Genomic DNA, 27,349 nt, shown 5'->3' on the forward strand with positions numbered 1-27,349 from the left:
TATTTCTACTGACCATTTGGTCATAGAGTCACTTTGTTGTTTTAACGATAAGACACACGCTGTGGGGGCAGAAAGATTAAATACAAAATACCGACCTCCATGTTGTGGGCACTTGTAGACACTAGGAAAGTGTTTTAGAGAGGATAGGGTCAGGATCTCGACATCTTTTTTAGTCGGCTCAGCAGCACTTACTAGGGCATTCAACCAATCGATATGAGATTTTTTACAGATAAGGTCATTTAACTTTGTGCTAGGGACTCAGTGTTAGGAATAACTTTGTAATTATTTAGCCTTCTGTTATTTTTGTGTTACAATACTGAGGTATAAATGGGAGGCAATTGCCTTTCAACTCCACTTTGTAGTTACGTAAGTAAACTCAACAATGTTGGCCTTCTGGTCATGCCAATGCTTTACCAGAGCTTGATCTGCTTTCAAGTTATCAGAAGCTTCTGTCATCATGTGTGTCATTCTCCTTCGGAGACCTAACACATAGTCAGTGACTCTCACTGGCTTGGGGGAAGGAGCACTCTCCAACCCCTGCTTAATTAGGGACAAGGGGCCTCTAACGGAATGTCCATAGAGGAGCTCAAAGGGACTAAATCCAACTTCCTCCTTAGGGACTTCTCTATAAGCCAAGAGAAGGCATGGCAGTAGAAGGTCCCACTTTCTTCTAAGGGGTTCTTCTAAAGCACCTATCATGCTCTTCATAGTTCGGTTAAACCTCTCTACCAACCCATTGGTCTGAAGATGGTAGGCAGTTGAGAACGTGTAAGTCACTCCTCAGTTTTTCCACAAGGCCTGCATGTAGTGGGACATAAGATTAGATCCACTGTCAGAGATAACCTCCTTACGAAAACCAAGTAGGGCCTTAGCACCTGCCAGAGCAGTAACAGTCCTCATAGCAATAGCTTCAGGAGACCTAGTTACATGGTCTACTACAACCACTATAAATCAGTTGCCTGAGGATGTAGCAGGGTCTAAGGGACCAACAATGTTGATTCCTACCCTCTCAAAAGGAACTCCCACCACTGGGAGAGGCACCAAACGTGTCACCTTCTTGGATCCACTCTTGCCTAATGTCTGACAAGTGTGACAGCTCCAACAGAATGTATATACATCAGACCCCAATTTAGGCCAGTAGAAATAAAGAGAAAGCCTTTCCTTGGTCTTCTTACAGCTTAAGTGACTAGCCAAAGGAATCTCATGGGCTAACTGTAGAAACTGGTGTCTTATCTCCTGAGGCACTACAAGTCTCCTGTAGTCACCTGGGATAGACTCAGTAGGTTCACTGTAGAAGAGGCCATCCTCCCAGTACAACCTGTGCTTCAATGGCTCCTGCCCATCCAGCTGGGAAGCTGCCTGTTGGTGAAGTCCTTCAAGAGTAGGGCACTCTCTTTGACCTCTGCTGAAGTCTGCCGTACAGGGGCCACCTTCTGCCAGTAAAGACTGCATCTCAGGATGGTCATTAGGATCCAGGTCTCCAACAGGGGGAAGGTCTACTTTCAGCTCTGAATCTTCAGCAGCTTTTCAACCTCTCCTGATTGTTTCTCACACTAAGCCTCAGCTGGTGGAGTAGTCAATGGTGTGACTTTGGACATTCCTCTCGGAGATGTCCTAGTTGGATGCACATGGGTGCTATCTTTCTTGTTTCCTGAGACCTTGGGTTTCCCCTTTGTCTCCTTTTTCCTGGAAATGGAAGTTGGCATTTCCTGTGGACTGGGTGATATAGGTTCTACTGTGACAACCTAACCTCTTGAGAGTCGTTTAGGGTGATCTCTCTGGCCGTCCTTGTCTGCTCCTGTTTCCTTTTACTGGGAGGCCTGCGGGTGCTTGATACAACTCCCAAAAAACTTAAGTCATTCCCCAGCAGGACTCTCCCAGGCACCTCACTTTGTACACTGACAGGTATTCTTACAGTCATATTGTTGCACTGGATGAGAGTTGGTAGTCTTGGAAGCATTGGGACAGGGCCTCCAGCAATCTTGGTGAGGCCTTTGGGTGCCTTAGCAACATCCTCAGGTTTGTAAAAGGTTTCATCCACCACTGTAATGCTGGCCCCAGTGTCTCTAATGGCAGGGGTCTCCTGACCATTGACAAGTACACTGTCTTTGTAATATTTGTTTGAGTTATCTGGTATAGAATTATAGACATCTAAATTCTGCTGTTCCCACAGACCCAGGGAAACTAAAGAAACACTGGCAGAGACTCCAGTGGGGTCTTCAGCCAATAGCTGAAAGTTTCCACTTGCCATATATACTTCTTCCTTTGGGTAGAAGGCTAAGGAGGCAGTGTGGACCCCTGAAGGTTTACCCTTGCATCTGGGATCCCCTTACACATGGTCAGTTGACCCACAATGTTTTGACAAATGGGGGCTTCTGCTGACCTCCCTCTGGTTTGGCACCAGAGGTATCACTAGACTGATTCGGTTTCCCTGGTGGCTTACCCTTTTTCTGTTTGGGGCCCTCTTTTGGATTGGAGGTACTAGAATTCTCTTTACCGTCTTTCTTTTGCTGCTCCCCTTCATCCTTTTTCTGAGTTGCCCCAGAATCCTTGTGGGTAGCCCTGTTATCAACCCACAAGTCAGCAGCTTTTGCTAACTTCTTGGGATCAATCTCTTTAGAGTCAGCCAAGTGCTGTCTCAGCTCAGTAGAGCAGGCATTAAAAACAGATTCCAACATAAACAGATGTCTCATTCCTTCAAAAGTATTAACTCTGTAACCCTTAACCCATCCATCTAAGTTTCTTAAATATGCACTCACCCAGGTAGCCCAAGGGGTACCATAAGTATTTTTGAGGGTCCTAAACCTCTTACGATACTGGGAAGGAGTTTTCCCAAATCTAGCAATCAAAGCTAGCTTCACATTTCATACTCCAATCTCTCAGGTTCCCCCACCTCCATTACAACATCAGTTGCAACCTGGGGGAGCCTAGACAAAAGCCAAGGAATCAACTGATTCCATGTGAAACCCTAAATCCCATAGTTATATTCAAAGGCACCCAACCAATCCAAAATATCAAGATTCACCTCATATATACTCACAGCTTCCTTAGGCATGCAAGGATTCTTAGGACTGGAAACCTAGAAGACTCTTGGATAGAAACATTTTCAAGAGACAATTCTTCATTTCAAGAGCATGGTGCATTTTCATTTTCCTTAGTTTGAGTTCTTGATGCTCACTTTCAGTTTGCGTTTGTAGCCTTTTGAACTCTAACATCTTTGCAAGAGAGACAAATTCTGGGCTCAATATTAGACTTGGTGGGATCCCTGTGGCTAAAAGTTGAGGCCTAAGAGCTTGTTGAGGTTCAGAGGGGCTCACATCCTGAGGCTCCTCTAACTCTTCTGACTCTTCAATAACATTAGAGTTGGACTCTGAATCATTATGATCCTCATCAACATTTTCCACATTTTCTGAAATAGCAGGTGTGACAGGCCTGCTATTCAGGTTTTGATGATTAAACAATCTTTCAATTAATTCATTTTTCTTTCCTTTAACAAGGAGATTCCTGACCTTGCACATTTCTTTCAGGTGCTCTACTGTTAGAATGATCAGGGCTTCCTGTCTGACGTTATCCATATCTGACATGATAAAATTGCCTTTCTAGTGGTGCTTAGCCTTGTGAAGGGTACTACTTAAACAAAAGTAAAGCAGCCCGCTCAATGTAACAACTCTACAATTTTATCTTCATGGCCTGCCACCAGTGTTAGGCAACGTTTGTATGCAGTACCCTTTGGGACCACTACACGCAACTATGACTACAGGTGTAAGCAAAACCAACCTTTGGTCTTAGTCTGTACTATACAGTTTTGGTAGTGGAGCTGAGCAGCCAGGCTTATCTAAAGAGGGGAATGTGAGCGGTAATGATGTTACACAGAGGTCTACACTCACAAGTGTTCAAGTAAACTCTTACACTCAAGGTTTCTTTGATAAATACTTATTAATGTATTTATCTGTCAGTTATAAAACATTATTAAGAAGGAGGCAATATAATCACACACAGATATACTTCAATACTATTTCAGAATACTTTTCAAGAAGAGTAAAAGGCAAATATTATTAGAACATGAAAGGTTAAAATTATTCTTTGACAGTGCAAATACTTGGAGTTCACCAGAAGGTTCAATGCAATTCAATAGGCTAGGCTAAAGTCAATGGGCTAAAGTCTTGGATAGGATAAATCGGTTCTAGTAAGTAAACGGTAAAGTCTCTGCAAAAGTTCTAAGAAGTAGTTTGTAAAAAGAAGAATCATATGTTGGGTCACAAGCTGATTAGGCCTGTGAGTTGCAAAAGTTTCAAACACTTTAACCTTGAAAGGTAACTACTCTCAGTCTTATTTCCACAGTACCTTAAAATGAAGAAAAAGATGCAGCTGGTGACTTCTGTTCCTGGCAGTTCCTACAGCTCTCGCTGTTCCTGGGCCTCAGTCCTGGGGACAAGAGGGAGGACGTTGGGGGACTCCTGCACTGCACTTGGACTGGTCAAAAAACGGGCACTCGGTAAATCTTCAATTCCGGTGGCTGGGAGTAAAGCACACAAACTGGTGTCCCTCTCCCTGGTTATACGGATTCCTGCAGCACTCTGAGGAAAATGCAACCGGCTCTGAGATTGGTATCCAGGTGGCTTACGGTCGAGTTGATTGGTTGAAGTCATCCTTGCAGGGGCTTCTCTGTCGAGGTGAAATTGGCGATTCAGACCTGCATCAGGGCTTCACTTGGCAAACCAACAGTCCACGAGTTGCAGCAGCCTTCCTCTTCAAGTTTGTCTTCAGTTCTTTTGTTCCAGTGGTCGACTCTGCCTTCCAAGCCAAGAGACTTGCCTTTTATTCAGTTATATCCCTTACATTCCAGCCTAGCTGTCAAACACCAGCAGGGTGGCTGTCCTTGCCGGACAGTCAGCCAGCCAATCACCACAGAGTGCATTTGGGTCTCCTAGCAGACTGAGCACAGTGAGTTTTGAGCACCTCCCACACTTCCTGCCCACCTCAGACACTCGGGCGCCAGAGCAGTCTTCACTCCTGAGGCTTGCCAAAGGCGAATGAACAAAGAGACCAAACCTGGTTTGTCACGTAGAGCAAAACTCTAGAAGGATCTTTCCACAGAGAAATGGCGAAAAAAGAAGACCAGGACCTGTTTTTACAGAGGGGGCTCAGAGTCCATCTTGAAAAACATGGCTCCCGCGATTTAACGCTACCGGTGTTCGCGGTTGGGAAAAATCATGGTAGTTTGTTGTAAAACCACTGCCACCAGCCATTCTGAGAGGAAAGGGTAGCATTTGACTGCTACATGAATATCTAGACACAGGGGTTACTAAGTAACCCCTCCAACACTATATTGTAAAATAGGGTGTGCTGGGTCTAGGAACTTAAAAGACTACTAAAGTCAATTTCACTTTACTTACTCTGGGAAACAGCAGTTTATCCAGGAGAAGGTATTTAAACCTTGGGAAAGCCTGAAAAGGTTTCCCTGTGCTACTACACTGAGGGTACTGTGTGACACAAATGAAAAGATGATGCCTATGGAGTTGGTTAGACTCCATAACCAAAAGAAACACAAGAGTAAAACAAATGAGAGAGTGGGAAAAGGGTGACACTCTCTCCAGGAAAAGAAATCAAGTCCTCAAAATCCAGCAAAGTTGCTGGGGGTCTCTAAGGTGAAGGGAATTAGCACATTTATGAGAATCCCCCCTAACACATGTCACCAACAACCTGGATTGTTGCTGTTTCCATGCACTACGGGGGATGGAATCCAGACTTTTAACTCTGGATTCTCTTCAGCACTTTATCAGCAACTTAGATTGATGCTGTTTGCATGCATTATGGGGTTGGAACCTTGACTATTAGCTCTGGATTCTCTTCAGCATGTCATCAGCTACTTGGATTGTTGCAATTTGCATGCAATGTGAGACCAGAATTCTTACTTGTAGCTCTGAATTCCAACTGGCATATCATCGGTTTTTTGGATTCTGAGCAGCGTGCCATGTACTGTGTGGCTTGCTGTAACTTGCTGGCAATAGAGAGGCCAGCATCCTTACTGTTAGCTCAGGATTCTTTTGGCATACCATCAGCTACTTTGATGTGTGTAGTTTGCATGCATTAATGGGCACTGAAATCTGACTGTTAGCTCTAGATACTTTTTGGAATGTCATCAGCTACTTGGCTTGTTGTAGTTTGCATGTGTTATGGAGGATGGAATCCTGACTGTAAGCTATGGGTTCTCCTAGGCATGTCATCAACTACTTGGAGTTCTGCAGTGTGCAGGTAATATGTGTCACAGAATCCTGACGGTTAACTCTAGATTAGTTTCCACATGTCATCAGCTACTTAGATTTCTGCAGTTGCATGCGTTAAGAGGGGCGGAATCTTGACTGCTAGCCCTATATTCTCTTCAGGATGTCATCAGCTACTTGGATAGTTGCATTTTGCTTGCATTATGGGGGGACTGAATCCTGCCTCAGAGCGATAGCTTCTCGTCAGCATGTTATCAGCTACTTGGATTGTTGCAGTTTGCATGTGTTATGGGGCACTGAATCCTGACTCTCAGCTCCGACTTCTCTTCAGCATGTCATCAGTTATTTGGATTGTTGCAGTTTGCTTGCATTAGGGGGGACTGAATCCTGACTGTAGGCCATGGATTCTCTTCTGCATATCATAAGCTATTGAGAATGCTGCAGATTGTATGCATTATAGAGACAGATTTCTGACTCTTACCTCTGGATTGTTAGCTCTAGATTATCAGAAGCGTCTCACAAACTACTTGGGTTGCTGATCATCATATGCAATAGCAGGGCTGGAGTCCATACCTTTAGCTCTGGATTCTCGTTTATCGCATCATGAGCTATTTGCATGGTTGCAGAACTTGGTTAGCTCTGGATTCTGAGCAGCGTGTCACAAACGACATGGATAGTTGCAGTTTGCTTGCAAAGTGAGACAAGAATCTGTACTTTTAGCTCTGGATTCTCACTAGAATGTCATCAGCTGTTTAGATTCTGAGCAGCGTGTCATGAACTGTGCAAATTCGCTGCACATTGCCTGCTTCAGAGAGTCTGGCATCCATTCTGTTAGCTCTGGAGTCTCACCAGCACATCATAAACTATTTGTACGATTGTAGAATTCTGAATGTTAGCTCCAGAATGTTGCAGATTGCATGCCGAATCCGGTCTGGAATCAAAAATGTTAGCTCTCGATTCTGAGTGGTGCACCATCAATTGCTTTGATTGCTGCATTTAGCATGTGCAATGGGGTCCCCGATCCTGTCTGTTAGCTTTTGATCCTAAGGGCAGTGATACTAAGTACTTAGATTGTTGTTATAGATTGCATGCTATAATGAGGCCACAATCCTGATTCTTAGCTTTGAATTATTTTCAGCATGTCATCAGTTACTTGTTGCAGTTTGCATGAGTTATGGGGACAGAATCCTGACTTGAAGTTCTGGGTTGTCATTGGTTTGTCATCAGCTCCTTGGATTATAGCAGTTTTAATGTGCTATGCTATATCAGAAAAAACGAATTCTGCCCGTCTGTTCTGGATTCTGAGTGGCATGACATCTTTTTGGATTGATGCAATTTTCACGTGAAAATCCATGATTGTATCCCTTAAATTAAGAATTAGGATCAAAATGTTCTCAAAGTTGGTTACCTGCCTCTCTGAAAATATTCTTCCTAGAAATAGGTGATTGGTAATAAGTCTGCAGTGGGTTTTGTTATCAGCAGATGGAGTTGGCCTTTCTTCAGTGATGATGAAAAGGTGCCATTGATATCAAAGCATGCACTGTGCAAATACAATTCATGCAAAACCAACAAGTCTTGCAGCATGGCCTGGCTTATTTCCATATTTCAGAGCAACTACTTAGGATTCTTTGATGTGAACCTGTTTCCAGAATTGTCAATTTGCTCATGGCAACCCAAGAGATATTTCTCTCACCCCACTTAAACATATTATGCGATTTGTGAGGGCATTTTGAATAAGAAATGGTAGTTGACTCTCTGAAAAGTTGATAATAATGACAGCTCCTTGAAATGTTCACTGACTAGGGGACCTTTGCCTTTGCTGTGGGCAGAACTCCTGATATGACCAATTTATATATCAAGAGGAAATATAACTTGTGTTTGTGTCATTGTGTTTTGAGACATCAGAAATGATAAGCTGACTGGTTAAGTCCCTAATGACATCATGGAGCTGGAGATAACTAATATCAACTGATATTGTTCAATTACTACAACTGATATCTCCTGTATGTTAATAGAAGACATTAGGTGACCACCCCAGAGAGATTGCACATGCTTTCCCGCACACTCGCACACACTGTTCTGATCAATGGGCATGTGTTTGTTACATATCAATGCATTTGTTTAAACTGACAACAAGCAGGAGGCTATCTTGCAGAAAGATAACCCCTTTCTCTGTCCCGAGTCCCACCTCTAGGATCGACTTTTGTTTGATTAAACATACAAATGTGAATTGACAGACATTTTTGATTTGTGAGCTGCAACTCAAGGGGCAGTGATTCAGTCTCCTCTGCAGAGAACATTGGAGATAGATTTGGAGGTAAATTACACAGAAAATTTAGAACAGAGGAATTGGGGTTTTTCACCAAACCATTTGCACGGTGCAAAGTTGATTTGCACCCATGTTACTTGTGGTGCATGCGGTATAAATTGTGATTTCAGTTCACAAACCACACATATAGTGTACAAAATGCAACTTGCACCTTGCCAAGGACTTAACTCCCAACAGTATTTGCTCCACCTAGGCATAAAGAAAGTACAAACGAAAGGATCAAGTATGAGGTGGAATATGCAAGAAGCTTCATTATATCATGATAAAAGGGAGTTTCATTGGAGTGCCCTGCGAGGGAGTGAGCCATGTCAATTCCACACCCACCAAAGTGCAGACATACTGTAGGAGGATCTAATTCAAAGTAAAGATTCCGAGCAAGGCACCATGTTCAGAACGAACGTATAAGCTGCAGCCTGCATACAGCAGTTGAAAAACTCATGTGCAATGTGTTCAAGTCCCCTTACATCAAAATATAGTGATAAACATCTCAAGGACTAGAAATGATCTTTCAACTCATAAGAAAATGGATAAACCGCTGTGTTTTTGCTGCACATGTAAAATGTAGGGGCACAGAAACATGTAACTTGACAGATGATTTTCTGTTCAATTCACCAACCCAGTAAATAAACAACAGAACAGATCTGCCTTGCACTATCAAGGAGTTGGAATTTATTTGATGCTTAGCAATGGGGAACATGGCTAGCCTGCAACGAATTCACAGGGAGACCAAAATAGGAATTCATTCTAAGGTGGTGTTTTTATGGACTACATCTGTTTATGGTGGGCTTAAGAGGACGAACGGGTAATGGGGGTTCTGCTTGACCAGAGGATTTATGTTGCCTAATCTGAGATTTTGATCACCCAGAACGTTATTCCTGAACTGACAGCTAAAGAACTAAAGATACCAGATGCTCCGTTATTGACAGGAATATGTAATTTCTTTTAAAAAAAGAATTGAACGTTACATAGAAACTTACTTTTTTGTCCATAATTCTAAAATGTAAAATAGTTGCAAAATAATTCTTTTTGTAAAGCTTACAGCTTGAGATTCTCTATTTAGTGGTACAGAAACAATTTTTCTAATGTGATTTTTAATCATGAAAATAAGACAAAATGGTATTTTAAGGTGCATAAATAGCCACATCAGTGAATTATATCTCATAACATCCATAGGGACGAACCTGTCAGTTTGAGATGGGAAATTAATTTGACTATACATATATGAGTGAGTTAAATTGAAAAAAACTGTAATCAGTAATCATTAATGATATCTTGATGACAGTTGTGTTGTTTCACTTGCACCAGAGAGGGAAATCTGGTGAGCCAATTAGTAAAGTGGTCATATGTGTGGAAATTACAAATTCAAAATGTGACAATATTTAATGCATGAAGTCCCTGAGCTGAAATCCCATTAAATGGGAGGGAAACTGGCTTTAGAAGTTACTCCCATCGTACTGGCCCTTCATTAATGTGCCCAATGATTGTGGAGGGGTATGTCTACTGTGATGCTACTTTTAGAATACTGTCCAATCACATACATTGCCCAATTAAATTGGGTAAAGTATACACAGCTCAAAAGGTTGGGATATTGTTCGATGTATGATTCAACACACACTCATTCAGGACAGACACTGACAGACTCACTTGCTCACTCACTGACCGATGGAGAGGAGAGAAAGAAGAATTGCCAACAACAGGAAGGAGAATTAATAGAATGCTCTCATTTTGGAACAATTTTCGACTATTACCAGTGCCCTGAAAGTGAGGCATAGTAGGATATAAAGTCCCAGGCTTTATTCAGAGGAAGAGCCAGTAGACAGGCTGTGGAGGAAAGCTAATCCCATCTTGCTGATTGATACCTACATATTCCTAGAGGATGAGAATTGAACCAGTCTTAAGAGGGGGCCCACCTCTCTGCAAGCCAAAAGAAATTCAGATGTGAGTATGATCTAAGGGGAAATAATACTGAGGGGAGTGACACTGAAATATCCTTAAGGCTACCCTTAGCCACCTCCTCCTCCTCACTCATATATGAATGTCTATCTACTATTCAGTCTTGGTGTGCGGCTAACACTGTCTCCAAAGCCCTGATTCTCTCCAGGCTAGACTATTGCAACATCCTTTCCTGAACCTCCCTTCTTCTGCCCTGCACCATCTGCAACTCGTCCAGAATAGAACCGCAAGACTTATCCTTGGCCTCAAGCCCAGAGACTGCATCTCTCCGGCCTGAAATCCCTTCACTTGCTCCATGTGGTGTCAAGGATCAAATTCAAGACCCTTTGCATTGTTCACAAGGCTTTCAGGGCCTGGGACCTACCTACTTGCAACACTATCTACCTAAATACTGTCCCTCACGAGCCCCCTAGTCATCTACCTCCAACCGTCTGTGAGTGAGCTGGATCTCCAAGCAGAGATTTGGAGGGAGATCCTTATACTCAACAGGTGCCTCCCTCTGGAATAGCCCTTAGTGCCACCCTCCATCTTGAGCCAGATCTCCTTAAATTCTGGAAAACCCTCAAGACGTTCCTCTTCTTCTCTTCCTTCTCTCTCCCTCAACCCTGCTAACATAGCTCTCTGATTTTTCTCCCTCTCTACCTCCTCCTCCATACAGCATGCTGACTGGCCACTGGGTGTACCTTAGAGTATAAGTGGTCCCTGGTACCCCCACCAGTCCTCCTTCACACTTGCCTCAGGGCCCCACACCCTACCCCACTCAACGCACGTACCCCAGTCTCAACCATGTTCTTGATCCTCCCCCTCCCTGCGACCCTCCTTGCTCGATCCTTACGCACCATGCCGAAAATCATTGTCTGTTCTCCCAAGTCTCAACTCCTTAATTGCACTGTCTAAAAATGCAGAATCGCCGTCAGGCCTATTTGCGGTCCTCCACACTGTTAAATGTACTTTTTACGTACTTGCTCTGCCTTTTCAGACTATTATCGTCTCCGAAATTCAAGTGCTCTGAGTGACTGTTTTTTTTTTTACTCATGTTCCCACCCTCCTTGAGTGCTTTGAAACACTTGCCAGTGTATAGGCGCTATATAAATAAACAATAAAATACAATACTATGAAGGAAATGAAATGACGTCCTGGTCCCTGTTATTTGCAAGTACTGAAGGGAGGGGCATAAAAACTGACTGTACATCCTGGGAAATAAGTCAATTGGCCTCATTACGAGGTTGGAGGCAGCCATGGCGCTTTTAGCGCCATGGCTGCCTCCAAACTCGTTCCGACTCCGCCCTGGTGAATGGAGCAATTACCGGTCCATTCCAAGGTTGGCGGAACCGGTAATTCCCCATTCACCAGGGCCATTCCCCATTCCCATTTGAGCCCCCATAATGCTCAATGGGAATGGGGAAGGCGCTAATAACGGTACCGCAAATTGCGGTACCGTTATTAGCTCTAGAGTCCCTTTGCGGGTCCCGTCCTTATTGCCTGAAAAAACCAGGCGTTAAGGAAGGACCCGCAAAGGTTGCTAACTTTTTGTCCCTCATAATATGTTTACCAGCCTGTTGCCTCCTGCATTCTTCCTGATCTCTCTCGTCATACCTCTTGCTGTCCCTGTACTTGACGATGAGGCCCTCCGTTATACTCCCCTCACACTGTGATTTGTTGGCCTGTGTCTGGTCCTTCTGCAAATACCTGACTCCTTCGCTCCTACCTATACCGCACTACTTACCTGGATCTCTCCTGTCTCTATTCCCTTCCCTTTTGTTTACCTTCTCTCTCCTGTTTTTGGTTTTCATTTTTATCTGTATGCCTGATGCATACCATCCTGCCTGTGATGAGGTTGCCCCAAAGCCAGCCAATTGCCTGCATGTCTAAATGCGGTCTGCATGTCTGATATAGCCCCTCATTCAATGAGGCGAGGCTTTTCCAGTCTGCATTCACTCACCTGCTTCTTCTAAATTGATGTCTGCATGTCTAATGGCACCCCTCATTCCATGAGGCGAGGCTTATCCAGTCTGCACTCACCTACCTGCTTATCTAAACTGCATTTCTAGGTTTCCTTAATCTAGTCTACATTGTAGTCTAGTAGTCATGCACTTACCTTATCTTATCTTTTGTGTAACTCTCTCCTCTTCCCACTTGCACTCCCCTTCCTACCCTCTTTCCCTCCTCTATGTCCAGCACTTGCACATTCCAAATCGTCTCACGACCCCGTCAGAATGTTTTATTTGTCTGTTCTTCCCCTTCCCCTCCTCTGCACTTCCAGTCCTCCCCCCTTTTCCCTGCTCTTTTGCATTAGCACATGAACGTTCTGAATGTTTCAAGGCCTTTTAAGAACACTTTTAGGTTTTTGTATTCCTCCTCCCTGTTTCCTCCCCCCCTTGCCTTAATGTGCCTCGAAACACATTTTTGTGCTGTATAGTGCACATTACAAACGACCAATAAAATAAATACAAAGATTGGGCTCATCACGAATTGGTGCTGTAGCCCATAATGCAGTATTTAACGCCCTGTTTTCAGTGGTATTACAGCCGGCTGTATTAGCGCCGAAAATGCCCCATTGGATCCAATGGACCCAATGGGGAATGGGGATTTACTGTTAATGCCCAACCCGTGATCCGGGGGTAATACAGCCAGACCGGTGGAGGCTAAGGCTATTACAGGTGGGTGGTATTACAGCTGGGATACAGCCCAACTTGTGATGAGGGGATGTCTAGAACTGTAGCATTGTAGCATTGAAACCTGAGCTGTATAGTGTGTTGATTATTTTGTTTCATTGGTCCTGACATTTTCATGGAAATATAACTTGTTTATCTTTAAACTGATTCAATTAATTGTATTTTTAAATAAAATAACTTCTGTGCAAACCTATGTATTTCTTGTCCAAAAGGGGAGGGCCTCTGTAAGGGAGCAATGCTATCAATTTGTGGGTTCCATTTTCATAAAAAGAACTTTATTAAATAAAGGAAAATAGTGCGCGCCTGATTTGGGGTGGGTGGCAAGTTCCGCTGAATTAGATGTTGCCCGGTTAAAACATCCTACAATACCCTGATTAGCAGAAATAATAGCTTCTGTCAGACAGAGTGGGAAGCCTTTAAAACTTGACTCCTATCCACATTATGGGTAAAGAACAAATGCAGCATGCAAACACAGGCAAGATGTTACACAATGGCTGAAATAATACTGCAAGCCCTCGTGCTAGCCCACCAAACCAGAAGGAGAACAAGGAGGGAGGGGTTTACCACATCAGGGCAACCATCTTTGGAATGCCAAATGAGATTTCCGCCCCATGTCATTTTGGAGGTAGCGTAGAAAGTAGACATCATTTGCAACACCATGCAATCACATGCTGTACCCTTGTGTGCCTGTAGGAGAACCTGACACACAGCTGCAAGCCACATCCACCCACCCCCATCAAAGGATGGCTCAACCCAGCAGATGCATCATTTCAACCCAACTCGGCCGCTGACTCAAGAATCTGAGACCAATGGAGTCGATGCCTCAAATGCTGACTCGATTCACAGAGAGCCCTGCAGAGAAGCCAACGTGGCGCTGAATCAGCAATGAATCCATGTGGCTTGATCGTCCCAACACTGGCACGATGGCAGCAAAGTGTCCAGAAGCCTGACTCAATGCTGTTGAGCACCCAAGACAAAGAAATAAAGGTAGCTAAAGAGGCGCTGTCCACCTGGACCGCTTTAAAGGAGCATTGTGAACATTGACATTGTTGCTAAAATATTGTGCTAGAGGCGAGCACCCCCTGGGTTCCTCTTTATTCTCAAAGACTGCATTTTCTGTCTTTCCAGGGGTGGGCATGTAGGTTTTTAATCACTTATGTACATTTTTTGTTTTTACTAAAACTTCCACTTTGTGTAGAACGGCTGGCTTAGCAGTAGTGTCGGGATGACACTACTCATTTTGTACTCATTATGTCACACATGCACATTGAATGGTTGTGATTATTGATGTGTAGTCCTTGGGAATATTCATGACAATACATTGTGCATTGTGATGGAGCACACATTTTTCACAATCCAGATGCTTGCCACAGCCACAACAGGAATGATGCAAGCCTGATGCATTCGCGGATGTAGCAATTGCTACCATAGTGTGTTGTGCGTAAAGCAGTTTTTTTTTTTTAACTCAGGAGCCCGTTATAAGTATGTGGCGTGTATAAATGGCTCTGGATATTTTGTGAAGTGTGAGTTAACATCATACATCATTTGCATCTGCTCAAATCCCTTGGTGACTGCATGTTGTTCCCATGTTCCCACAGATGGGCATTCTATTAGGATGTGGTTCTTGCCACCTGGAAAGGGTGTAAAAGCCCTGGCTTCTTCTGATTTGTATCAATAATAACATGGTGCAGGTAATCCATTACAGAAGGAGTGCTCTGCTAACCAGAACCCATTTTCTTTCAACTTTGTGCCAAAAGCCTAGTGCACACCTGTGCCCTGCTGTATCACTACACTGGTCTGCAGCGCCTGCTCTCCAGTAGCACCGAGCAGGTTCAGAGGTCACAGGTGCCCTGCTTGACAGCTTCTCTGACAACCCTCTGGTAAAGTGGTAGGTGGTTCACATAATTAGTGTAGCCACATTTTATCTGTGGCATAGCAGTATTATCTCTGTAAGCTCTGACAGCTATGGGCGGCTCTGGTCTGAAATCCAGGGGAGCAAAGGTAACATCTCTCTTTCTAGGCCTGGGGTCTCTGGAGATGCTCAGAGAGACTGGCTTCAAAGAGTTAATTCTCCAAAACAGGCCTACCTCATGCTAAGGGGCTGCACACCACAGACCCTTTGAAGCTGCAGGCAGTGTGAGGGGAGTATTTAGTACAGTCAGCGAGCACACGTGATTTTGGGAAGAGGGTCGTGCATGATATTATGTTGTGTTTTTCTCTTCTTCCTGTCCCTTTCACTTCCTGCAGAACAAGGCACTCTGGGTATGACATCGTAAGACAAGGGGCACTTGTCAGAAGGGCAGGTACCAGACCCCTTAAAGCAGGCTAGCTTTACTTCATTCTCATGCAGCACTTTGCCTATAAAAAGGGGGTTCCCACAACTTCTTTTATTAATATTGGACCTTCAATGACTTAAGAAAAAAAAGAAATTGGCGATGTCAAGGGACCAGTAATTGACTGGTAGTAATAGAATTTTGCTGGAAACAGCCTAGCTATTGTGTTGTACCTGAGTAGTAGGTTTTTTCAGTATGCAATAAGTATCACATTAGGTATGGAGGATCATGTCGGGAACTTCAAGATGGCACTCAGTACACATAACGGTCTATTTGTACAGGAACCTTTAGTCCGTCAACTATTTTGATTGGGCCACGGATCAGCATGTATGGGTCAGTTTCAGGATAAAAGCAAAATGAACGGTAGAGTCCAATTAGGCTGAGGAGCTGTTCATGAGGGTCCAGCTGCTTCATATTGCTGGTAAGTTAAGAGCTGAATGTGGCTTAGTAAGGGTATTGCAGGCAGCTAACGTCAGCACGTTTTGGGACGTTGGGATGCAGCACATGAATGTTTATTGTGCTTTTGAATCTATAGGAGCAGCTGAAATTGTTGAAGTGTTATCATGCGCTCGGGGGGTGGTGAAGGCGAGGTTATGCTTAAAGGATTTTGAACTCAAGGTGATGTGCTATGACAATTATCGAGGTACAGGTATCTATTTTTGAATGATATGATATTATATGATATGATATGATATTATATGATATGGCAATTTTTAACACGTCTATACACAGGTGTTTCAAGGCGCAACGAGGCAGGGAGGGGGGAACAAGGGGAAGACAAACAACGATCCTACTAGGCCAGGTATCATTCAGAACGCGCAAGTGCAGGGGTAGGTGAAGGGAAAAGTGCAAGGGGAAGGGGAGGGGGGAAGTGCAGTACAAGTAAGTAGAATAAAAAAATAAAAAATATAAAATAAATAAATAGGGCCAGCTGGTGGCAAGTGCAAGGTAAGTGCAGACAAGTGCTGGGAAGGGGGGGCTGTAGGGATACAGAGACAGTCCCGCAGTGCAGGGGTTGCCAGGGAGGCAGTGCAAGTGGAGAGTGGCTGGGCCCAGGACCGAGGTTGGTGAGAGTGGGCCAGTTGCAGATTCAGTGCAATTTCAACGAAGAATTTAGCAGGGGAGAGGGACAGAGAAAGCAGAAGCAAAGAGGAAGGTTTTGAGGTGCTTCCGGAACCGGAGATGGTTCTCCTCAAATTTCAGGGAGGCAGGAAGGCTGTTCCAGATGGAGGCCCCTACCGCGGAGAGAGATCTACCCCCAGCTCGTTGCTTTGAGAAGCGGCTGACCCTGAGGGAGTTGGAGACGGATGAGCGAAGGGCTCGGGAAGGAAGATAATTAGGAACAGAGAGTTGAAGGTATTTAGGCCCCAGGCCCCAGAAGGCCTTGTGGACAATGCAGAGGGTTTTGAACTTAATCCTCGCAGCCACTGGGAGCCAATGTAGAGATTTCAGTCCTGGAGAGATACGGTCCCTGGGCTTGAGGCCAAGGACAAGTCTCGCAGTTCTGTTCTGGATGAGTTTCAGAGGGCGGAGAGTGGAGGTAGGCAGATTAAGATAGAGGCTGTTACAGTAGTCCAGCTTCGAGAGAACCAGGGCTCGGGAGACAGTGAGCTTCTGGGGGAAGGAGAGGAAGGGCAGAATACCTCTGAGGAGGTGCACCTGGTAGTGTGACTTCTTAGAGACGTCAGATATGTGAGGAGAGAAGGAGAGTGTGGAGTCGAAGATGACCCCAAGGTTTTTTGCCTTGCAGGTAGGAGCAGGAAGAGGGCCAAGAGAGGCCGGCCAGAGCGCTGCAGGGAAGGAGGGAGTGGGTGTGCTGATGAGTAGAATCTCAGTCTTACTGGCATTAAGGCAGAGGTCATTGGCGGCACACCATTCCTGGATAGCAGACAGACAGTCAGAGATGAGGGAAGGAGAGGAGGAGGCCGAGGGTAGCCTGAAAATGAGCTGGGTATCGTCCGCATAGCACTGAAAGTTGGGGCAGAGGGCAGCGATGCAGTGGGCAAGGAGTGCCAGATACTGGTTGAAAAGCCAGGGAGAGAGATTAGATCCCTGGGGAACACCACAGGTGGAGAAGAAGACGTCAGAGAGGAAGGACCCAAGTTGGACCTGGGAGGGTCGATTGGAAAGGAAAGAAGTCAGCCACGCCAGAGCCTGACCAGTGATACCCAGGTTCTCACATACATAATGATGTATAGATTAGCCATTGCATATATTGAAAGGTTAATGTTTTTGCATTGCAGTTTTTGGGACCATTTTGAAACTGATCAGTAACAATGAAGGTTTCTTTGGGGAACTAAAATCTACAACAGGTCTGTTTGAACGTAGGGTCAACATTCACAATAGTCAAGCGAATCATGATGTGGTAGAAACGTCCAGTTTTCTTTATCTCCTGCTGGTGATTAGAATGGAGAGCACTTATTTGGGAAACATAAGGATGCAAGCACTATAGTTTTGAATAGTGTGCATGTTGTGGTGAGATGCAATAGGCACAAGGTATAGGGTACAGGCGGTAGTGTGCACTGGTGAGCTCAGACACAGTACGGGTGATGTATCTTTGCCAAAGTTGGGGTCACTAGTATTATGCGAAAAAAGTTAAATTAGGCGAATGCTATGATGCAACACAACTAAGTGTGCATAATTAGAACATTTAAGTGGATTGTACGTAATCATTTATATTTCTTTGCTGTTTTTCTTTATCAATTTTTGTCTGTCTTTTGCAGTTTCTGTTTGTGTCACGTTTAATGTCTCTCTGCCTTCCTTGAAGGATTTTATTCTATGATGACATGGCTGCGTTTATATTTTATATTTTCAAACTACATCATTGGACGTTTTGCTGTGTATGATTTTTCATTTGCGACATTGGTTTAGCCTGTTTTACACTATTATTGCATGCATTTTTACTAACGCACAATTGATCTAATTGAATTACATAAATGGGAATTATTGATTTAGCAGTGAAGAGCCCTGAGGAAGAGCTATGGCTCGAAACACGTGTCGGCTGAAGAGACTAAGAATAAATCAGAGGATTGAATTAAAAACCATTTATTGGACCTCATTATTGATGAATTCGAGATTCATTATAGGATTGTTTGAAATTCTTTCTGAAGCGCTGATTGAAACCTCGACTTCCATGTTTTGTCTAGTTCACATCTTTAGGAAGAGGTGATATTTCCAAAGCCCTCTGCCATTGTGGCTAAGGCTGAGTGATGCAAGGAAAAGGAAGACAGAGACTGAGGAGGTATCACCTTGTCTTGGCTACCACTTTAGTGGTCTCACACCATCCTGAGAGTCAAAACAGTCAGGATCCTGTTTTAATCACCTAGAGCCAATCAGAGGATAGTCAAACTGTGTTTGCTGCACTCAAATCAACAAGACCTGCCAGTGCTGCTTTTGGCACTCACTCGAACTTTGAGCCACCACTGTTTGCATCATTGAACTGGCTTGCAACTGCATCACACCAAACAGCGTACATCACCTGTCTGGCGCAATCAACCAGCTCGATTCTGCCGACAGCTATGAACTGCTGCCTCTTTGGACATGGCAAAGGGCCATTAGGATCGCAGCTTTGAACTGCCGGTCCTCGACCTGAACTGCTGGAGTATTGCATCACTCGTTGGCAAAAGAAAACAGTGGTTATCAGTGTCCCAAACTGAATTATACTTTGAAATGGCCCTGGTGAGCCACCCGAACTGCATCCCTCAAAGGCAACCTTTGAAATGCCCCGTGCACCTGCTTCGAACAACTTAATGCCAGTCTGCTGCTTATACAAATATGACTTGCCTACCTGATCCTGGATCATCCCTGTTCAACAGCACCTCAATGCCTGGTACCTCAAAGCCTGGTTCAACACTTTCCAACTGGCCAAAATTAGAAACAGTCACTTTGAAGTGACGCTGCCCCCTTTTTGAGCTCTAGAGACTAGTCATGTCCATTTTGAATATCTTTCCATCAAGACATATCTTTGAACAACATTGCTGTACACCCTTTCTAAGAGTACAGACCATGTTGCCACAAAAGGCAAAGGGAGTATATATCTTAGGTGTCAGGTGTACCTTTATGTTTGGTATCACTGTTGGTTTGTAAAAGGGTGGGTGGTGTGCAGGTGGAATAGCCACTAATCATCCTTGTACTCCTACAGAGCAGAAGTTATTTCATTACTCTTGTGGAAGCGGGTGGGAGTTTATACAGACGGTGCCCGCAACTTTGTCTTCCAAATAAAAGTGAGAATGATGTGAAGACCTTCTAAGCAAGCATCCTACTCAAACTCTGTCAAGAGAGGGGACTCCCACAAGGCAGTAATGGCAAGACATCAGAACTTTTGAAGAGCCTCCAGGCTTATTTGGAAGCTAGTGGTGGAGGTGTCGACATGGGTGGGCAGTGATCGGAGCCCCCAGTTTGGGTGCCCCTTTCTTTGAGTGGTGTAGAATTGAAGGAGGACAGCTATGAAGAAAGATGTTCTCACTAAAGCCCAAGGTGCATGTGGAGTGCAGCATCCCACAGGCCCCAGGGTTCTGTCAGGCCCCAGGTTTATGTAAGGTTACATGTCCAAGCCAGGTCCCAGGGCTGTATCTCTAGTAACAGACTTCTCTATGAGTAATATCTTAGATGAGAGGAGGATGACCTTACAGGAACAGAAACAATGGGATGAGAGACAGAAACAGTGGGACTTTGTAATTCTATGAACACTTGAGCTGGAGTAACGAAAGGAGCCACGCAAACAGACTTCCAGTGGGTAAGGAAATGTTTCCAGTGGTAGCTTCCATAGAAAGCCTCAGGTCCACATCGTCAAGGACTTTGACCAACCACATGAGTTGGTGAAGGATATTGTCTGCTTGTTCTAAACACCAGAATTAGCTTTCTTCCTGCTGGTGGATGAAGAGAGGTTGTGGGGAGCATCCCTTATGAACCTCCTGTTGATGGCTGGTACTGATGGTAATATTGAGTTCACTCCTGAAGAGAGACCCATTTAAACTGAAATAAAAGCAGTTGTCTGTGGGAAGTTCTGCAAAACCCCAGAACAGAGAAAATGTAGAAACCTTGCCAAGGAGTGGAACATAACCTTTGAGGTTTTTGAACGTAATTTCTGAAAGTGCATGGGTCACCGGTAACAACATTAACACTTTTCAGGGCAAGTATAATTTGTTTGCAAGTAATACTTTCTTTAGAAATTGTGAGATGGGGTTACAACCAGCATTTAGTCAACAAGAGAATCACAGTCCTGCGATAGTGCAAATAGGGCAAACATCACATCATGCACTACCTCCAGATCCCCAAAACATGAACGTACATATAAGATCAGGAAGCTCACTTAATGAATGGTTTTAGGTCTTGTATCTGGCTGGACTGTTTTCAAGAACCCTGAATACATTCAACACATTAGCACAAGTAGAATAGGGACAACTGTTTTTTCTGTCAAAATATAAACACAAGTACAGTAGAATTAGTCTGCAACACCATGGGAAGTTGTGTCACATTGAGAGAGTTAGCTTGCAACATACACTAAGAAGATCATTGGGGATTATGGGGTGCTGAACACACTAAGAGATACATACATGAAGATAAAGTATTCCTGATGAACTGTAATGTAGCATTGAGAAGCGGTTCTAACATTTTGTAGCAAGAGCCCCACTAGAATCTGCACAACATGTTATTTTAGAGCTACCACGCTGCAGTGTTTAGATTTGTCCAACTTTGTGAAAACCCATTCTGCAAATATGAGACAGCCAAGGTTGCAGGGGAAGGGAGTACAAGACAGTGATCAACGTGCCAGCAAACCAATCCTATTTCTAATACACAAGAGTAGACAGGTAGATATTATTTTTTTTTTATTGAATTTAGTTGAGAGAACTCAACTTTTATCAAATTTAACACATCATTTTTACAAAAATTCAAAAACAGCAAATAATAGCAATCTTTAAAAAGAGAGAAATTCCTAATATATAAAAGCAACATTTAAACTCTTATTCGAAGGAAACATCACAATCAATCAAGATAAAACAGATAGATAAATGAATAATTCATAATCAAGGTTAAAAGAAGAAAAGAAGAAGAAAATAAGATCTAACAAGGTTGATCAACATCTTCATATGCACATAAGAATATTTACATAGTGAAATGAAATGTAAAATTCAACCATTATACCTTAGTACCTATACAAATACATATTTACACAACACAATATTGGTTAATGTATGAATCCTCCATAGGATGCAAAGTTAAGATTTCTCTCACACATAATTCACCACACTATGAGGTGACTATAAAATCTAGAAACATATGTCTTTTTCTTCTACTCTTTGCAGCCTATAAGCTTCTAAATCATCAGTGGGACAGTCTCTCCATTTAAGTTTAATGCATTCATAAGGTTGTGAGTTGCAATGCGGATACTAATAATTTTGGTGGATAGGATAGTTGGTGACCTATACTCTGGGGTCATGCAGACAAAAAATGTCAGATGTTTCCAAAACAATGTGATTCTTAGATCCATTAATGCTGGATATTCAATTATTATATGTTTAAGTGTCTCCTTAATGGTTGGATCCGCACACAATCTGCAAAAGTTCTCTTCACCACTAATAAGATGTCTCCTTGCCAACACATCCCTAGTTGGAACTAAATTAAAACGAAGGCGTATAATAGAAGATCGTATCTGGGGCGAAGGAGCTCTATGCAAATAGCTTTCCATATCTTTTACTTTTTTTATGCGCAAAATTAATACTGGTCCAAATGATAATTGAATAAACACACAGAAGCCTTGATTAACAGTTGTATGATGCCCTAATAAGAAATACTGCCAAAGATACTAAAGTAAGCTGTATACACAGTGCTACTATATACAGTAAAATAGAACAAAATATCTCCAGCAGACAGAGCCCCATAAATATTGATATGCATCCTGTGACCCAGTCAAAAGATTATGCACCTGCATTGGCAGCAAGTATTGAGACAACAGTTGCTAACGTGAATATTCAAGGTTGGGGAAGTGTTCTGGGAAAAATGGGGCTCTGGCATGGGAAATGAGATGGGAGTACATTTTTGGTCTTGAAAGCCTTGGTTTGATCTCTCTATTCCTGGTCAGTAAATCAAATGAAAAATGTGACTGTCTAGGACAGTTGCAACATTCAAGGCCACTTTAAGAGGTGCCATCTAATGGCAGGGAAGTATTCTTATCAATGTCAACCAAATTGTGCGGTAATGGTGTGATTGTACTGATGACTATACTTCACTGCACTTGGATAAATGTGTAAAAAGAACTGTTTCACTCCAAACGTCTCATACATCATTCTTTATGCTTCAGATATAATGGAACCATCAGAGTGAAAAGGAATAAGGGTGTAAAAGAATAATGGACACGCCAGCCTTGAAATTGGGGCAGCAGCCCTCATGGACCATTACTTGCCCTATGGCACCAATGGCTACATGCAGCTACCACCCAATTGGAGTGGCTCTTGCATGTTAATAACTCTTCATTCACCGGCATTTGTGCTGCCACAAAGCCACATTGTTTAATTTGCTAAGCACCCCATCCTAAATGATGTGAACTATTGCAAAATAAGTCATCACTCTTTGACATTGCAAAGGAGTGAGAGAGAAAATAACTTTTCACAATCCTCTTGAACTGGGTGACCTCCACCCCTCTAAGATGAGTAGCAATACCCTTGAGATGGATAGGATGCAGACTTTATTCATACTTCAATAATCGAAACGACGCAGGTATTTGGCAAAAAGGATAACTGTTTTAATATCAATTATCTAAAACAGGGAGTACAACGGACATCAACGGGCATCTCAGCACAAACTCATTCAATGCATTTTAGAAACAAACATCCTTTTATAGCAAAAAGTCGTCATAGGTGACGTCAACTTACATATTTACGAATGTCATCCTATGTGGCAGGGTGTAAGGGGATATCTAAGTATATGTTCTATACTAATATGGCACAGTGAAAGAAAGTAATTTCTTAGCATCAGGTGGAAAAACTAAGCCCTCCCCTTAAACATGTCACTATGAACATCACTAAATACAAAACGTCCTATTGGCTCCACAAACTATAGGACTCTTGATTATGTGGCCCCTAAAACTGGTTGGCACTTTTGTCAGTACTTTTCCAGCTACGATAGCATCACACAGGCTGGGCTCCCAGGTGCTGGTGAGCTTGTCTTGACCATAGCTTCCCACCAATTAGCATATGCATCTATCATCAACTCAGTGGTCTGCTGCCAATTAGGACTTTGAACTTGTCCTTGGGAGTGTTCTTAGCTCTGGAGAATTCAAGGAGTGAAGGCACACTCTGCCCTCGTGAGTAGGTGTGACCATCTTGTTCATCCAACTTCATCCTTCCACATGACTGAACACCACAAAATCGAGCCTCTTGTGTATTAAAAACCCTATTTTCTAATAGACATCTGATGTCTTCCTTGTTTTGTTCATGCCTTCTGACCAGGAGTTGTATACTTTCACATGATTTGTATCCAATGTCTGCTCACTCCAGCCTAATAAGAACTTGGCTTCATGGCTTGACTCCATGGCTCATCCAGCCTCACCTTGCTGAGATTTATTTGGTAATTCATTTGTTTTCGTACTGCGACACACTGGAAAAGAGGCCTTCCTATTCTAGCCCAGCTCTGCTATAGTTTGTAGAGGAAACATCCAATCTTTATTCACTTATGCATATATGTATACGTTGGCGCATGCCGCAATCTATTCACTACAAAGCTAGCCTCAAGAATACTTCATCTGCTTGCATTTCTCTGCATCTGTACATATGGAAACTGGCTTGATATCGTCATCAGTTCTGTGGCATAAGCTTCTTCAGCTTGGTCCCAAGATGTCACTTATCCTTGATACTTTCTTGATGCCTTATATAATATCTGCATTCTCTTGTCTCATGCCTAATACTAAAGGAAAAGGACTCAATTCCAGAAAAGAAGAGTTTAGGGCTGTCAAATTAACCACTCTCCAAAATAGGTATGTTCTTGATCTCTTTAATGCTAAGAAAGGACGCTTATGTGCAATAATTGGCACAAGTTGATGTACATTTGGACCAGCAAATTATGCTAAAAACGGCAGTCTAACAGAGGCTATTGCTGCCCTGCACATGGTGCACACTACCATGGATAAGGGGCGTTGTCACGTCCCCCATTACAGCTGCTCCTCCCTCCTCACACTTACCTGCAAAGGCAGTCACGGCACACACATTAAGGCGGCAGCATCCTACCCAACAAGTGAGAACACCAGCATGCAAACAGGGTGTTTTCCATCCTTCATTTCGTTGGCAGTTGCCATGGAGACTTTCACACAACTGGCAACATCCCCGGTCTTCACGATCATCCTTGCGACACATAGAGAGTCTTCCACAGCAACCTCGATCATCCTGCATCACGTGATCAAGATCACGTGACAATCCTCACGCTGCACGCTTCCGTGATCCACATCACGTGACTGCCTCAAACAAGTTCAAAAGCATCCGAAAAAATGGAAGCAGTGCTTCACAGCTGATCTCGTGAGGATATTTGGCGTTTCTTGTTTTTCCCTTCAAATCACGTTTACTACGACCTCAGACTGTTCAACGGACTTGATTTTTACCTTCTCCTTGGATTTTGGAACTGTTTCCTGTACGACCTCGGATTGCCTTACGGACTCGATCTTTGTCTACTCCTCGGAATTCGGAACTTCTGTCCCTTACGACATCGGACTGTTCTACGGACCTGATTTTTTCCTATCCCCTGGATTGCTTCTGATCAATCTCTCTGGAACTTTGGATCTTTGAATTCTGTATCTTGGAACTTGTGCTTTCAGGTCTTTGCCATTTAACCCAGGTGTTATCCTCCTACTAGCCATGCAGAACGCCTGGCCTTCCAGCCCTCGACCTCCTGCTACCCACTACATTCAAGGCACTGCTGTCATACACTGGGGTAAGCCCTATTCCAATTAGTGTTTACATTGCATTTCTTTAGTACTGCACCTGTTTAAATAATCACCCATTGCCTTACAGTGGTCCGGGGTTCTTCCAGTGTTCCTGGTTCCTGATTGACGGCTCACAACACCTGTGGCCTCAAAGATTGCACAGGCAGTTTATTTCTCCTGCCTGTGCGGTACTTGGGGACGGAGGTACGATAATCTGCACGACCATCAAGATCAGAACAGACTGTGAAGCCTTTCTGGTCATCCAGATCATAAGTGCCTTCCCCAGGGAACCTGTGACCGCTTTAATGCAGGCGGTTGCGGCCCTTAAAACCGACATGGCCACAGCTACAACAGCCATTCACCATAAACTTGATGCTTTACAAAGTGCCCATTATCCTTTACCCGCGGATGCTGAATTCGGCAACCCTAACCCTTAAGCCCAAACCCCGTCCACGCCACCCACAGTCCCCACCCCAATGGTCCTTCCTACTTCATTTCCTCTTGTTGCCCCCGAACGCTATCAGGGTGACCCCAGAAAATACTGCATGTTTTTGAACCAGTGCAAGCTACATTTTCTATGCAGACCCCAGGCTTTTCCCAATTCTGTGACTAAGGCGGCTTTTCTTCTTGCTCACCTATCTGGTGTAGCGGCCATTTGGGCAAACCCACTATTAGAAAACGATCATCCTGCCCTGTACGACTTTGACTTGTTAGTTACTGAGATGTCTACAGTGTTTGACACCAGGTATAATGCGCAATCTCGAGACCTGAGTTATTGGACCTTACACAGGGCAAGCAATCACTTATTGAGTATATCACTCGCTTCAATCAATTGGCTGCAGAGTCCTCATGGCCTGAAGAAAAGAAGGCCATTGCTTTCTATCGCAGTCTTTGTAACAATCTGAAAGATGCTCTCTCTGTGATCCCTGCTCTTCCTTCTGTTTTCTCCGATCTAGTTGACTTGACCCTACAAATAGACGCATGTAAATCCGAGCGTAGGGCAGAGTTGGGGTTTTCCAGTCAGGTACCTTTAGCCACGTCCTACTCCAATCCAGAACCCATGCAAGTCGGTGGAATCAGGAGCCCCATCACTCAGGCAGAGCGGGAATGTCGGAGAACTGACAATGCTTGTTTTTACTGTGGTATACATGGGCACTACGTGAAAGAATGTCCCTGTCACCCTAAAAAAACATCGGGTTTTCAGAAGGCTCGCCCATAAGGTTGGGGGCACGGGCGGGCCCTTCTTTGACCCCCACCGAACCAATGTTTGGTCCTATCAGACCGATTGTGGTCCAGGACTTGCTAAAACCAACCACAGATCTGGCACACCCCGTACAAATCATGATCGATTCTGGGGCCACTGGCTGTTTTATTGACATCGCACTGGCGCAAAATCTCAATTTACCCCTAATTAAGAAAGATCACCCAGAACCGGTACAAGCGGTCTATGGTTCAAGCCTCGCTTCTGGCCCCATCAAATTTCAAACTTCCCCTATGATAGTGGTGGTCCAGGATACTCACAAGGAGACACTATCATTCGATCTTATCACTACTCCACAGTTTGGCATTATTCTGGGTATCCCTTGGTTGCGACAACACAATCCGTTTATTATTTGGGGAACCGGACAGGTTACATTCAAATCCGATATTTGTCAACATTTCTGCTTGACGGAACCCGAGATATGGTCCTCTCCAGCCTCTATTCTTGGGGCCATGGCCTCCTCCAGTATAGAAGGTACAGACTCATCAGCTACGATACCACACACCGTGGGGGCCGTGATAGCAGGGGTTCCCACCATTCATCATGAATTCCTTGAAGTCTTCGACAAAGTCACAGCAGAAGGTTTACCGCCACATAGATCTTATGATTGCCCAATTGATCTAGTTCCTGATGCACCTATACCAAAGGGTAGAATATATTCACT

The sequence above is a fragment of the Ambystoma mexicanum genome, chromosome 3q, assembly GCF_040938575.1.
Source record: "Ambystoma mexicanum isolate Mex_15411 chromosome 3q, UKY_AmexF1_1, whole genome shotgun sequence".
Taxonomy (NCBI): Eukaryota; Metazoa; Chordata; class Amphibia; order Caudata; family Ambystomatidae; genus Ambystoma; species Ambystoma mexicanum.